The sequence below is a fragment of the Gossypium hirsutum genome, chromosome D10 (assembly GCF_007990345.1).
Source record: "Gossypium hirsutum isolate 1008001.06 chromosome D10, Gossypium_hirsutum_v2.1, whole genome shotgun sequence".
Taxonomy (NCBI): domain Eukaryota; kingdom Viridiplantae; phylum Streptophyta; class Magnoliopsida; order Malvales; family Malvaceae; genus Gossypium; species Gossypium hirsutum.
In genome coordinates, this window is record NC_053446.1 from 46,398,194 (window position 1) to 46,411,178 (window position 12,985).

General features: G+C 35.4%; 1 pseudogene; it reads left to right on the forward strand.

Moving 5' to 3' along the window:
• The first annotated feature begins 1,834 nt into the window (after window positions 1–1,834).
• LOC121222233 (beta-amylase 1, chloroplastic-like) lies at window positions 1,835–3,313 on the forward strand (annotated as a pseudogene).
• Window positions 3,314–12,985: the final 9,672 nt, after the last annotated feature.

The window sequence follows — 12,985 nt, forward strand, 5'->3', positions numbered from 1 at the left end:
AATAATAAGTAAATTTTAATAATTACAATAAAGTATTTCATTTTTCCACATTCATATGTATCATACATTTTCAATTTTTTTCTTTATTTAAAAAATATAATATAATATATAAATATCTTTTACTTAATTAATAAGTATGTATATATATTAATTACAAATGTATACATATAATTTATTACACATTATTTTATAATTATCATACACTTGTCACTTTTTATGGTTTAATTATTGGTTTAGTCCTTTCATCTTTTTTCTATTCTATAATTAACTTTCACACTTAATTCAATTTAATCCTAATACTCAATTAACTTTATTCAACTAAATTCACTTAACTAAAATTCGATTGATCATGTAACTAACTGTATAAAATTTTTAAATAATTATTTACGAGTCTGTTTGCTAAAATAGAGACTTGATAATTCACTTTTTAATGCCCACCTTTTTAAGTCATGGATGTCCACTTATCTTGCCACATAGCGAATAACATTCTACGGTCAAAGCAACAACAAGCAACAGAATAGGTCGGATTTAATTCATTTCCTTTTTTTTTCATCTCTGACAGGTAATCGGAAAGACAACAGTTCGAATAATAGAAAATGGCGTTGAATTTGGCCACAGATTGGTTCTCTAGCCGGGACACAAATTCAGCTGAAGTCACCACCGAGAACAATCATCCTCAGCGACGGCTGATGTGTCGGGATTTCGGAAAGTTCCATTGGCGAATCTCCGATGCACGCCCCAGGAGAAGCTCTGTCCCCTCCAATGTTAACTCCACCGTTGACGCCGCGAAGCGCGGCAAACAGGTCGGCTAGATGAGCTTCGCTGCGTCCGGATCTGTCCGCCGCTTTCCAGGCTTTCGGACGTTACACCGCTGGAGCGGCTGAGGAGTCATCGGCGTCGGTGGCGTGGAAGGAGGGAGGGAAGAGGAGAGAAGGGGTTCCGGTTTACGTGATGATGCGTGGATAGCGTGACGACGGGAATCGGTGAATAGAAAGAAGGCGATGAATGCGAGTCTCCACGCGCTGAAAGCGGGGAGTGGGGGATATGATTGACGTTTGGTGGGGTTGGTGGAGAGGGAAGCGACGGGTGCTTACATTGGGGTGGCTACGCGAGCTTCTCGAGATGGCTAAGAGCATGGCCTTAAGTCCGGCTGTCATGTCATTCCATCAGTGTGGGGGAACGTCGGTGACTCTTGCATGTTCGTATTCCTCCTTACCTCTCTTTACTGTTTAACTTTAAAGTTAAACCCTTTTTTTCTTCAGATCCCTTACTCAGCTTATGTAAATTTTATTTAAAAAAATAGTAATTTTAAATTATTTTGTGGGATGGATCACTTTTGAAATCAGAAAAGAAGTTACACGTTTGATTAATTATTGATTCAGTCATCATTTGCTTATTTTGAATTGAAAGAGATCAGATGAACCAACGTTTTTAAAAAAAAATTAGATGAAGGATAACGTAAGCTTTCATGATCTTTTACAAAGTTGGGTAAAAGGGACGAAAGAAATTAAATTTGAAATAGATATGGAAATAATTTTCAGAACCTATTTTAGAAGTTCATGAATCAAACAATTTTTTTTTACGAAGGATAAGGACCCATTTTCACGGAGGTACGGTGTAGCTTTCATTTCTCTCCATCTCTCCAGGCAGGGAATATGGGTTTGTATGGAAATTTTCATAGGCCCCCATACGGTGGTCCAAATCCTGTATTTTTATCTAAATTTTTATTGAATCAAATATTGGGATGTATTGATTTGATGTTATGGAGCTACTCTTTTAAGAAAAATATGGTTGTTTTGTACAGTATTCCTTTGCCCAAATGGTTACAGAGGAGATCGAGAAGGACCCAGACCTCGCATACACTGATCAATGGGGAAGAAGAACTACGAATACCTTTCACTTGGTTGCGATAACCTTCCTGTCTTGAAAGGCCGTACGCCTGTTCAGTGTTATGCTGATTTCATGCGTGCCTTTAGGGACAATTTCAACACCTCCTTGGTGATACCATTGTGGTAATTCTTCTAATTTACTAGTAATTGTTGATCCCATGTTGTCTCATCCTCTTGGAAGAATTCAACTGCTAAGGAATTACCATTGTTTTTCACTACAGGAAATCCAAGTCGGAATGGGTCCGGCAGGTGAGCTTCGGTACCCTTCGTACCCGGAGGCGAATGGGACATGGAAGTTCCCTGGAATTGGAGCCTTCCAATGTTATGATAAGGTACCCTGACATTACACTGCTCTCTCTTGTTTCTATTTCAGACTAGGTTCTGTTTTGGTGTTAATAATATGGATGTTATTTGATGCAGTATATGCTTAGCAGCCTAAAAGCAGCGGCTGAATCGGCGGGTAAGCCAGAATGGGGTAGCACTGGCCCAACTGATGCTGGTCACTACAACAATTGGCCAGAAGATACGCCTTTTTTCAAGAAAGAAGGTGGTGGCTGGAATACGCCATATGGTGAATTCTTCCTTACCTGGTACTCTCAGATGCTGTTAGAACACGGGGAGAGAATTCTATCGTCCGCAACATCGATTTTTGACGGTGCAGGTGTGAAGATCTCTGTGAAAGTTGCGGGAATCCACTGGCATTATGGAACCCGATCCCATGCTCCTGAACTCACAGCTGGGTACTATAACACAAGGTACCGAGATGGTTACCTCCCGATCGCTCAAATGCTAGCACGTCATGGTGCCGTTTTCAACTTCACTTGCATAGAGATGCGGGATCATGAGCAGCCCCAAAATGCCTTGTGTGCACCTGAGAAGCTAGTGAAGCAAGTTGCTTTAGCAACAGGAGCAGCACAAGTTCCACTTGCCGGGGAGAATGCACTTCCCCGTTATGATGAATACGCCCACGAGCAGATCTTACGAGCTTCATCGTTGAATGTCGATGGCTCAGCAGTTGATAGAGAGATGTGTGCATTTACGTACTTGAGGATGAACCCATCGCTCTTTCATCCGGACAATTGGAGACGGTTTGTTGCATTCGTGAAGAAGATGAATGAGGGAAAAGGAGCTCGTCGGTGTTGGGAAGAGGTGGAGCGGGAAGCCGAACAATTCGTGCATGTCACGCAGCCTTTCATTCAGGAGGCCGCCGTTGCCCTTATGCATTAGCGTAGCTTAGTAAAGAGTTTGTATTAATAACAGTTCCTCAAGGATTCTGAAATGATATAGTTTTTCCTTTCACATTTTTTTCCCATGCAGTGGCTAGGGAAAAAATGCATGTTGTATGATTTGGTATTCGATTTTACTTTGTACCAAATAGTTCCAACTCTTTCCAATTTTAAGCAAGGATGATATACATTAGATTATTTATTTGCCTTTTTTAAAAGATATTAGGATTTGAATTTTTTAAAGAAAGGATTTTACGTTTATAAATATGGTAAAAGTATCACAATGTTTATAAACTACTGTTAAAATATATTTGTATATTTAAATTTAGTCTTCAATTTTTATATATTTATGTAATTTGATCTATTCTTTGATTGAAGTAAATTAAAAATTTCGAATCTAGTTGCCTGGCTAGCAAATTAAAAAAAAAATCTAAGCTCTCTTAAATTTTTAAAAAATTATAAATTAATTGTTAAAAATTTAGAATTAAAATTTTTTATTAAAGCATTAAAAAGTTTCTAATTTTAAAATTATAAAAATTTGGTGTAAACATATTAAAAGTTTCTTATTAGTCTTATAATTTTAAAATTATAAAAGTTATATAAAAAATTGATAAATACAGATACATATTCAAATAACTATAAAGTAGAATCAAATTAGTCAACATCCTCTCAATTTAATGACAAAAACATTTATGTCGTGACACGAGAGCTTAGGTTGAATTACTAGCAACTCCATCCTTACCCTCAATTATTAAAAAATAGAATCAAATTATTTACAGATGAAGAATAAAAATGGCTATGTAGTGAAGGGTGAGTATTTGTTCCGCGTAAAAATATATGGTACACTATTTTTAAAAAAGGTATATGATAATTTTTTAAAACTGTTTGTAGTAAAAAAAAAAAACAATACACCACACCGTACTTATACTTTTTTTAAAAAAAATTTAAAATAGTTGGATTTGGTTGCTTTTTAGAATGCAAAATTACCGAAAGGAAGCGTGGGATACTTCGGAAGATAAATTTTTGGAGAGGAAGTTTGAGATCCAAGTTCAACAAAAGGAACTCTTTTTGAACTTTGACCATAAGAGGTATTGGAAAATCATGGTTTGAAAAAAAATTGGAGTGTCTGAATATCAAATACTCTTAAGAGAGTTCTACATTCTATATGATGACAACAGATTTGCTTCCCATCAAACATATACCCCATTTCTTCCATCTTTCAATTACAAAATAAATTAAACCTCAAATTCAATCTCTTGATAAAAGTATCATTAAAGCTCTTGTGATAGGAGTTAGATTATATTTTACTTAATTAATATATGTTTGATCAAAGAACAAATTAATCAGGCAGTGACACAAATGGATCAATTTGTTCTTTAATTTAATGTATAATGGTTAATTTACTTATGTTTTGAGTAAAAGATGAAAAATGCAATTCAACTCTTAATACAAATATTTCCACGATACTATGAGGGAGTCCATTTAGTGCTTACCGCGCATGTTCCTATGGCTTTTGCTATGGAGGCTTTGGCATGTTCTTATGTCGTTCGCTTAGCTGCTGATCTCAGCCTGCATAAGGTGACTTTTGAAGGGGATTCACTTAGTGTTATTCGCAAGGCCTGCTCTCCTCTACACAATGTATCGGCGGTGGAATGGCTTTTGCTACGGAGGCTTTGGCATGTTCTCATGTCGTTTGTTTGCTCATATTCCTCGCGATTGCTCATATTCCTCGCGAGGGTAATACTATAGCTCATTTGCTGGCTACGACGAGGCTAGTGGTTCTTCTTTTTTGAGCGGTGTCGTCCCTAGTTTTGCTTCTCTCGTAGTGGAATGGGATCGACGGGATATCGATTTGAACGAGAATGACGACTAAGGTGGTTTGTACATATCTTGTTCTTTAGATGGGTCTTTGGCAAGGGGATGCTAATGGGGTTCACTGTTTCGATTGGTTTTCGGGGGATCTGTCGATCTAGGCGTCATGGGGGTTGTCCGTGATTAGCTATTGTTGACGTTGGTCACCTCTTGTTCTCTACTCTAGCTATTTGGCGAGCTTGGCTCCATTTTACATGGCTTTGGTTGCTAAGGGCCATAGCTTGTTTTGTTGACAACTCCTTCTAGGGTTTGGAATGCCTTTCCTTTTTTGGTTGGGAGTTGTTCAAACTGGGTTTTTCTGTTTTGTTTTCTTTGTTTTGGGCTTGGCCCGTTGTAACGCTCAAGTTTGTGCAAGTGTACACAGTCGTTATCAAGTAATAAGTAAGTATCGAGTTATCGTCTCCACAGGGATTGTATTTGTGCTAAGTCACTTAATTTGTAAAATTATATTAACAATTTGAAAAATAAAAATATAGTTGAGAAGTAGTATAAACTAGATGCAATGATCCCTAATGTAAATTATCCTAATATGCAGACTATATGAATGGAATAGATTTTAGTAGAATTTAACACAATTTGCAGCAATTATAACATAAATAAACTAGGACAATTACTTTAATTAAACTTAATTTATAATCATCATGCTTAATAATATTCGAAAAAACATTCCATGGCAACTCGATCTTTCATGAGTTTGGAAACCAAATTAGGTCCTTTCGGAATCCTTTCCTTAGTAAACCTGCATTTTACTGATCCTTATTTACGAAGGGTTTCTTAGCATTCGTCTGAGGTAACAGGGACGTGTTAGGTTTGAAACAATTTAATCACAGAAATCTAAAAACTATGCATATAACAGAGCCTGGTTAGGGTTGTTATGCAACCTACAATTTAATCGGGTTAGGATCTAAATTGAGCATGCACATTTCAATTATGTGTCCATTAGCCGTCGTCTGGTTAGGATCGCTCAGCTAATTCAGGTGCATTTCAATCACGTATGAACGAAATATAGACTTGATTTTAATTGAAAACATGATTGACTGAGGCACAAACATTATAAGCATGAATCAAATAAATGTTATTTAATTAAAATAATCATCCTAGCTTAAATAAAATTAAGCTATCATTGTTGTAAACAAGAACAAAGAACACATAGCAAACATCTGTGTATTAAATAAAAGAAAAGAAAGATTAAACCCAATTCAGAGTGGCTGTCACCCAAAACTCTGATTGATGAAGCTCCTTCGTTCCTTTGCTTTGCTCCTATGCTGATGGCTCTCCAAGGTGGCCGACCAAGGGCTCTTTAAGAGGCTAATTTGCTAAAATCCTTATGCAAGGATGATGCTAGGCGTGAGGGGGAAAAGAAAGCTAAGAGTGTTGAGAGAGGAGAGAATGATAAGGGATGAGGGATGAGGGATGATTGAAAAAGTGAGAAATGAGCTCTTATTTATAGGTGATGTAAGGGAGCTAGTTTGCTAAAAATAGGAGTGTCCATCCTTTGAAACCTCCTCCAAGAGTGGTCGGCCATGAATTGAGGAAATGTGACTGATTTTTCCTTAATTTTTGGTCAATTTGAATGCCACAACAACTCAGGACTAAGACTCGGTCTTCAGCAAATCTTCAGGAAAATCTCTAATTTCTTTAACTCTTCAAGGGCCTTATGCAATTAAACCAAAAATTGGTTTATAATCAACCATGTGCAGCTGAAAATTGGGTTGGCTTGGTCCCCACTTTGGGCGGTTTTGCAATTAGAAGAAAACTCTCAGACTTGTCAAAAATAACAGATAGTTTGGAAGACCAAATGAATTAATTTAACCACTTTAATTAATCAATTTAATTATTTAATTAAACCCAATTTTATTAATGAAATATTTAAAATGAATTATTAAAATATAACATTATATTTTATTATTTAATTCTATCATGCATTGCCCATTTCATAGCTTAAAAATATAATATGCTTAAATTAATATAAAATAAGTCATTTTATGCATAAAAACTATATAATAAAACATAAAATCACATTTTAATAATTTTTATGTCCTAATTTCATATTTTCACATATTTCATTAATTTATTAAACAATTACTTGGTTTTAACAACAATTTTAAGTAAAAATGTGATGAATTATATTGGAAAAATCCTATATACTTTTCCGTTTACACACCCCCAAACTTAAATCATTGCTCATCCCGAGTAATGTTCATGCACAACACAAGGTCTTGCTAAGGCAAATTTTGCTAAGAGTGTAAGTAGCATTAATCTTCGTCTCATAATCATGCATCAACAAATTCATGCTCATAGATCTTCTTTATTAACAAGTAACTCATATACAAACGTTTTGAAAATTTTATTCTAAGTTTCAAGATATGCTAACATGAATCATAGTTTGCATGTATGTCACAGCCATAGATAATATTCTTCATTCAACACAATTTCTCATCAATCAAGCAAACAATCATAAGGCTTATTTATGATCTTCATATATTGAACTTAATACTTCCCCTCCAGTAATGTAGGTGACATAATCATCAAATCAGTACGTCTTTTATAAGGTTGTAATAGGGCTAGGTCAAAGGTAAAGATTCTAAGAGATGAGATATTTTAGTTTCAAAAATCTTAACCTTTAACTTGTCCTGGATTTCTCGAAATTCAACCTTTTTCTTCAAGTGAACCTTTGGAACACCCCAAAACTTATTTTGAACTCAAGCTCATACATTTTTCCTTTTTGGAGATTAGGCAAACTTTTCTTTGCTCTTTCTTTATCTTTGAGATTTTTTTAAGCATAAGCACATACATCTTTATGAAAATTTCCTCAAATGTTGATTCCTAAGACACTTAAGTTAAGATAGGTGTACAAAATTAAGATAATTTAAAAAGATGGTAACTGGCTTATAATGTAGGTTCATTTCAAAAACAGGCCTTAAAGCTAAAAATTGTAGTTTCAAGGGTCTAATATCATAAGGTGGGCTTGAAAAGGCTCAAACGATCCAAAAAAAAATGGTGCCTATATCATTTTAGATTTTATGTCCCCTAGGATTTCGCCTCAAGAAAGTTTCTAAGTTAATTCTAAAGATATAAACCTTCATGCATGTCTATTCTTAAGAGAAACTAAGTTTTCATGGCAAACATTACCTAAGACTAAGATCATAAAAACATTCCATTTTTCATGATAACATATAATCACCCAGATAAAATCACCATTCATGCTTGCATACAAGCTATCTTATTAAAAAGAATTTCTCTAACCATTCATTTATTAAAACATACTTATGAAAGAAATGATTGAAACATACTTAAAAATTTTTAAAATTTGAGCAATTTATTTGCCTTACCCTCTTAAAAAGAAGCAATGTCCTCATTGCAAGAGCAAAGTAATGAATGAAAACTGAACACCAGGTAGGGTTGTAAAGAAAGAGAGGTGAGTCACTAAAACTGCTTAAATACCAAGTCTTTCTTAATAAACCAATCCTAGACATGTTCATTCCCAATACCACATCACTTAGTCTTATTTTTTTATAAGGAAGTGTTTATTCATGCTTGCTATGTTTTATTTTGCAAAAACTAAATCCTAATTACTAAAGAAATAAATTCCAAAAGACCTACAAATAATTAAATCAATAACAAGGCAAAAGAATCCCCCCTTTTATTTTTCTGACTCAATCCCCTTCTCTTCTTTAGCTCCATCTCCGCTTGCATTGTCAGTATCTTCCATCTATGTTTCAAAGATAGCATCTAGGAACTCAGGAATAAAAGTGTTAGAGATATTCTTAAAAGTATTTCGAATTGAATCATCCTTAATTTTTGCATATTTCTAGTAAGCTTGCTGTTGATTTTGCATGAACTTGCAGATATCCATCAAAATTGACAACTCCAATTTCTTCGAAGTACTTTCAGGAGTCAGTATTGGAGTTGTAAATTCTGGTTCAACACTTAGCTTGACTGGTCCTTTTTCTAGCTCAACCCTTGGTTTAGAGTTTTTAGCTCCTTCAGCTGGTTGAGGACTATTTGGTTCCTTATTAGATTCTCCTTCTTCAGTGTTTGTAACTGAATCAGCTTTAGTTTCAATTTCATTGACTCTTCGGTTTCTGGCTCAGTTGGCTCCTTTTGCTCGCCTTGGTTTAGCTCATGCACTTTCTCTACTAACCTTTCAAGATCATGACTTGTGATGCACCTTTGTACATACTGCCCCTTCAGATTTGCTTGTGTTTTAACACGGGCTCTTAAGCAAAGTGAAGTGATTAATGATGGGAAATAAGCACTTCCTGCCTTCTCTTTAGCACAATCATGAATTCCTTGAGGATAATTTTCCCAACATTAATGGACTTCTATGTCAAAATTGCATATAATAAGAGCATTTGTTCCATCGAGATGGTGGAACTATGTGAGATAGGCATAAAACTGTAGCAAGCAAACAAAATATTCTCTTCGACAAGAATGGCTCCCATGCTTTCTTATAATCCATTGGGATCCCAGATTTGTCACAACATTAAGTACTTGTTGAAGAAAATCCCAATTGATATTGTTTATCATTGGGTAGTACTCATCTTCCTCAACATTAGGTAAATTAAACAAATCATTGATGGACTTAGAAGTAAGAGGTACCTTTTTCTTTCGAACAATGAATTCAGTAACATCTTGTGTAGTCAAACTAGCATAGAATTCCTGAACTAGTTCATCATCGGGAAGTGAACGAGCATCACAGAATTGTTTCCACTTGAGAACATTGATTATCTTTCTAATCGGCACAGGGACAATCATCACGTCATTGCTCTTCAGGTTAAAACCTTTTTTCAACATCATAGATTGATGCTTGAAAATTGAATCAAATCGCTCTTTCACTTCTTCATCGATCAAAATCGGGTTTTCAGAAGTAGTTTTTGACGATCTAGTTCTTTTCCGAGACATGGTATTTTCCCAAAAATTTGGCAAAGTTTTTGCTTGCAGAAGCAAAAGAGAAATCGACAAAAGAAAGTAGAACTTGCTTCAGCAAACTTGTGATAGCAAAAGAGTTGTGGCAGCGGCAACAACGTGCGGCAGCAATGGTGGTGTGCGGCAACGATAACGACTGCTTCGATAATTCTCTTACGACGGCACTAGGTATTTTCGGCCAAAGAAAAGAAAAGGGCTAGAAATTTCTTTCGGGATTGGAGGTTGACGGCACAAAGAAGAGATTTAGGGATTTTAGAGTGGAAGCAAATTGCTTTGAGGGATATGAAAATTAGTAGAATAAAGAGGGGTTTATATAGGAAAAATTTAGGGTAACATGTAGCAAAAATTTAGCTACATTAAAGTTACTTGGGTGGTAAGTAATGGGTGTAATGGTAAGTGTTAAAATTTTCCCTCCTTTTCGTTAACTTGGGCTTCAAACTTAGACTGTATCTTAAAAGAAAACTGATTAGTACTTGGGCCAAACTTGACCCCCTTTATTAACAATAAAATTTAAACAACATAAATTAAACTATAGAAAAAAGAACATTTTAAAACTTAATTAGAAAATTTCTTCTTAACAAATTACATTAAATTAATTCCCATGAAAGATTGGAGGGGTCACAGTGGTCCCGCTTAAGTTCCAATCTCCTTAGACAGAATTAATTAAATGTACTTAATTAAGAAAAATAAATTCTAATTAATTATTTATTTACAAGACGAGTTTAAGAAAAATCAAGGGTCTGTTAATTTGAACTAGGATTCAACTCGCTCAACTTTACCATCCTAGTAGTGTTTGAGACGTTGACCATTAACTTTAAACATACCTTCGTAATTGTCGTACAATTCAATAGCTCCATAAGGATAAACTCGATGGATAGTATAAGGTCCTTTCCATCGGGATTTCAGCTTCCCAGGAAATAACTTCAGCCTTGAATTAAACAACAACACTTTCTGACCTTCTTTAAACTCGTGAGGTTGTATATGACTATCATGCCATCTCTTTGATCTTTCTTTACACATTTTGGGATTCTCATAGGAAAACAACCTCAGCTCTTCCAACTCATCGAGTTGTAACATCCTTCTCTCATCAGCTTGCTTAAGATCAAAATTTAACTGCTTCAAAGTCCAATGAGCTTTATTCTCCAATTCTAATGGCAAATGACATGCCTTTCCAAAGATTAACCGATAAGGAGTCATTCCTAAAGGAGTCTTGAATACTGTTCGATAGGCCCATAATGCATCATCGAGCCTTCGAGACCAATCTTTTCTGTTAGGGCGTACAACCTTTTCAAGGATACCTTTGATTTTACGGTTCACTCTTTCAACTTGCCCATTAGACTGGGGGTGATAGGCAGTAGCAATCTTTTGCTTCACATCATATTTATCAAGCAACTACTTCGGCTATTTGTTCACAAAGTGAGAACCTTCATCACTAATAATAGCTCTTGGTGTCCTAAATCGTGTAAACACATGCTTATGTAGGAATCGCATGACTACCTTAACATCATTTGTAGGGTATGCTTCAGCTTCAACCCACTTGGATGCATAATCCACAGCAACTAAGATGTATTTGTTCCCATATGAAGAAGGAAATAGGCCTAAAAAGTCAATGCCCCATACGTCGAACAACTCAATCTCTAAAATGTTTGTCAATGGCATCCCATTCCTCCTTGATATATTTCCAGTCCTTTGGCATTTATCACAGTTCTTCACATAAGCATAAGCATCTTTAAATAGTGTAGGCCAAAAGAAACCTGCTTGTAAAATCTTTGTTGCGGTACGTGAACAACCAAAGTGTCCCCCACTTAGAGATGAATGGCAATGATATAAGATTTCAGCAATCTCAATTTCAACCACACACTTTCGGATTATATTATCTGCACACTATTTAAACAAAAATGGATCCTCCCAAAAATAATACCGACTATCATGAAGGAATTTTTTCCTTTGTTAGTATGTTATTTATCGAGGAATTATTCCACATGCAAGACAATTGACAAAATCAGCAAACAATGGTATTTCATGAATTCGACTTACCTCAAATAAGTGCTCATCTGGGAAATTTTTGTTGATAGGCACACCCGACTGGGTTACCTTATCTTACTCCAACCTCGACAGATGATCAGCTACTTGATTTTCAACACCTTTTCTGTCTTGGATCTCAAGGTCAAATTATTGGAGTAAAAGTGTCCAACAAATTAGCCTTGGTTTTGCATCTTTCTTTGTGAGCAAGTATTTAATGGTCGCATGGCCAATAAATACTATAACTTTAGTACCTATAAGATATGAACGAAATTTGTCAAAAGCAAAAACTATAGCAAATAGTTCCTTTTCAGTTACCGTATAATTGAGTTGGGCTCCCGTCAAGGTTCTACTTGCATAGTAAATGGGGTAGAACACTTTATTTCTTTTTTGACCCATCACAGCTCCAACAGTATAATCACTTACATCGCACATCAACTCAAAATGTGAGTTCCAATCAGGGGTAACGATTATTGGGGCTGTAATTAACCAACTCTTTAGATCTTCAAAAGCATCCACACATGCTTTGTTGAAATTGAACACTGTATCTTTCTCTAACAACAAACACAACAACTTAGAAATTTTCGAGAAATCTTTGATAAATCTTCAGGAAAAATCGACATGGCCTAAGAAACTTTTGACTCCTTTTCACATTAATTGGGGCCAATAATCTTTCAATTACGTCTACCTTTGCTTTATCGACTTCAATTCCTTTCTTTGAGATCTTATGACCTAAGACAATTCCTTCATTGACCACAAAATGACATTTTTCCCAATTAAAGATAAGATTCATCTCTTCGCATCTTTTCAGTACTTTAGCCAACTTACTCAAACAAATATCATAAGTGTTACCAAAAACAGAAAAATCATCCATGAAAACCTCGACAAAATTTTCAACAATATCAGTAAATATTGCCATCATGCATCGTTGAAAAGTTGCAGGTGTATTGCATAAACCAAAAGGCATTCGCCTAAAAGCAAACATACTATACGGACAAGTAAAGGTTGTTTTATGTTGGTCCTTCGGGGCTACAACTATTTGGTTGT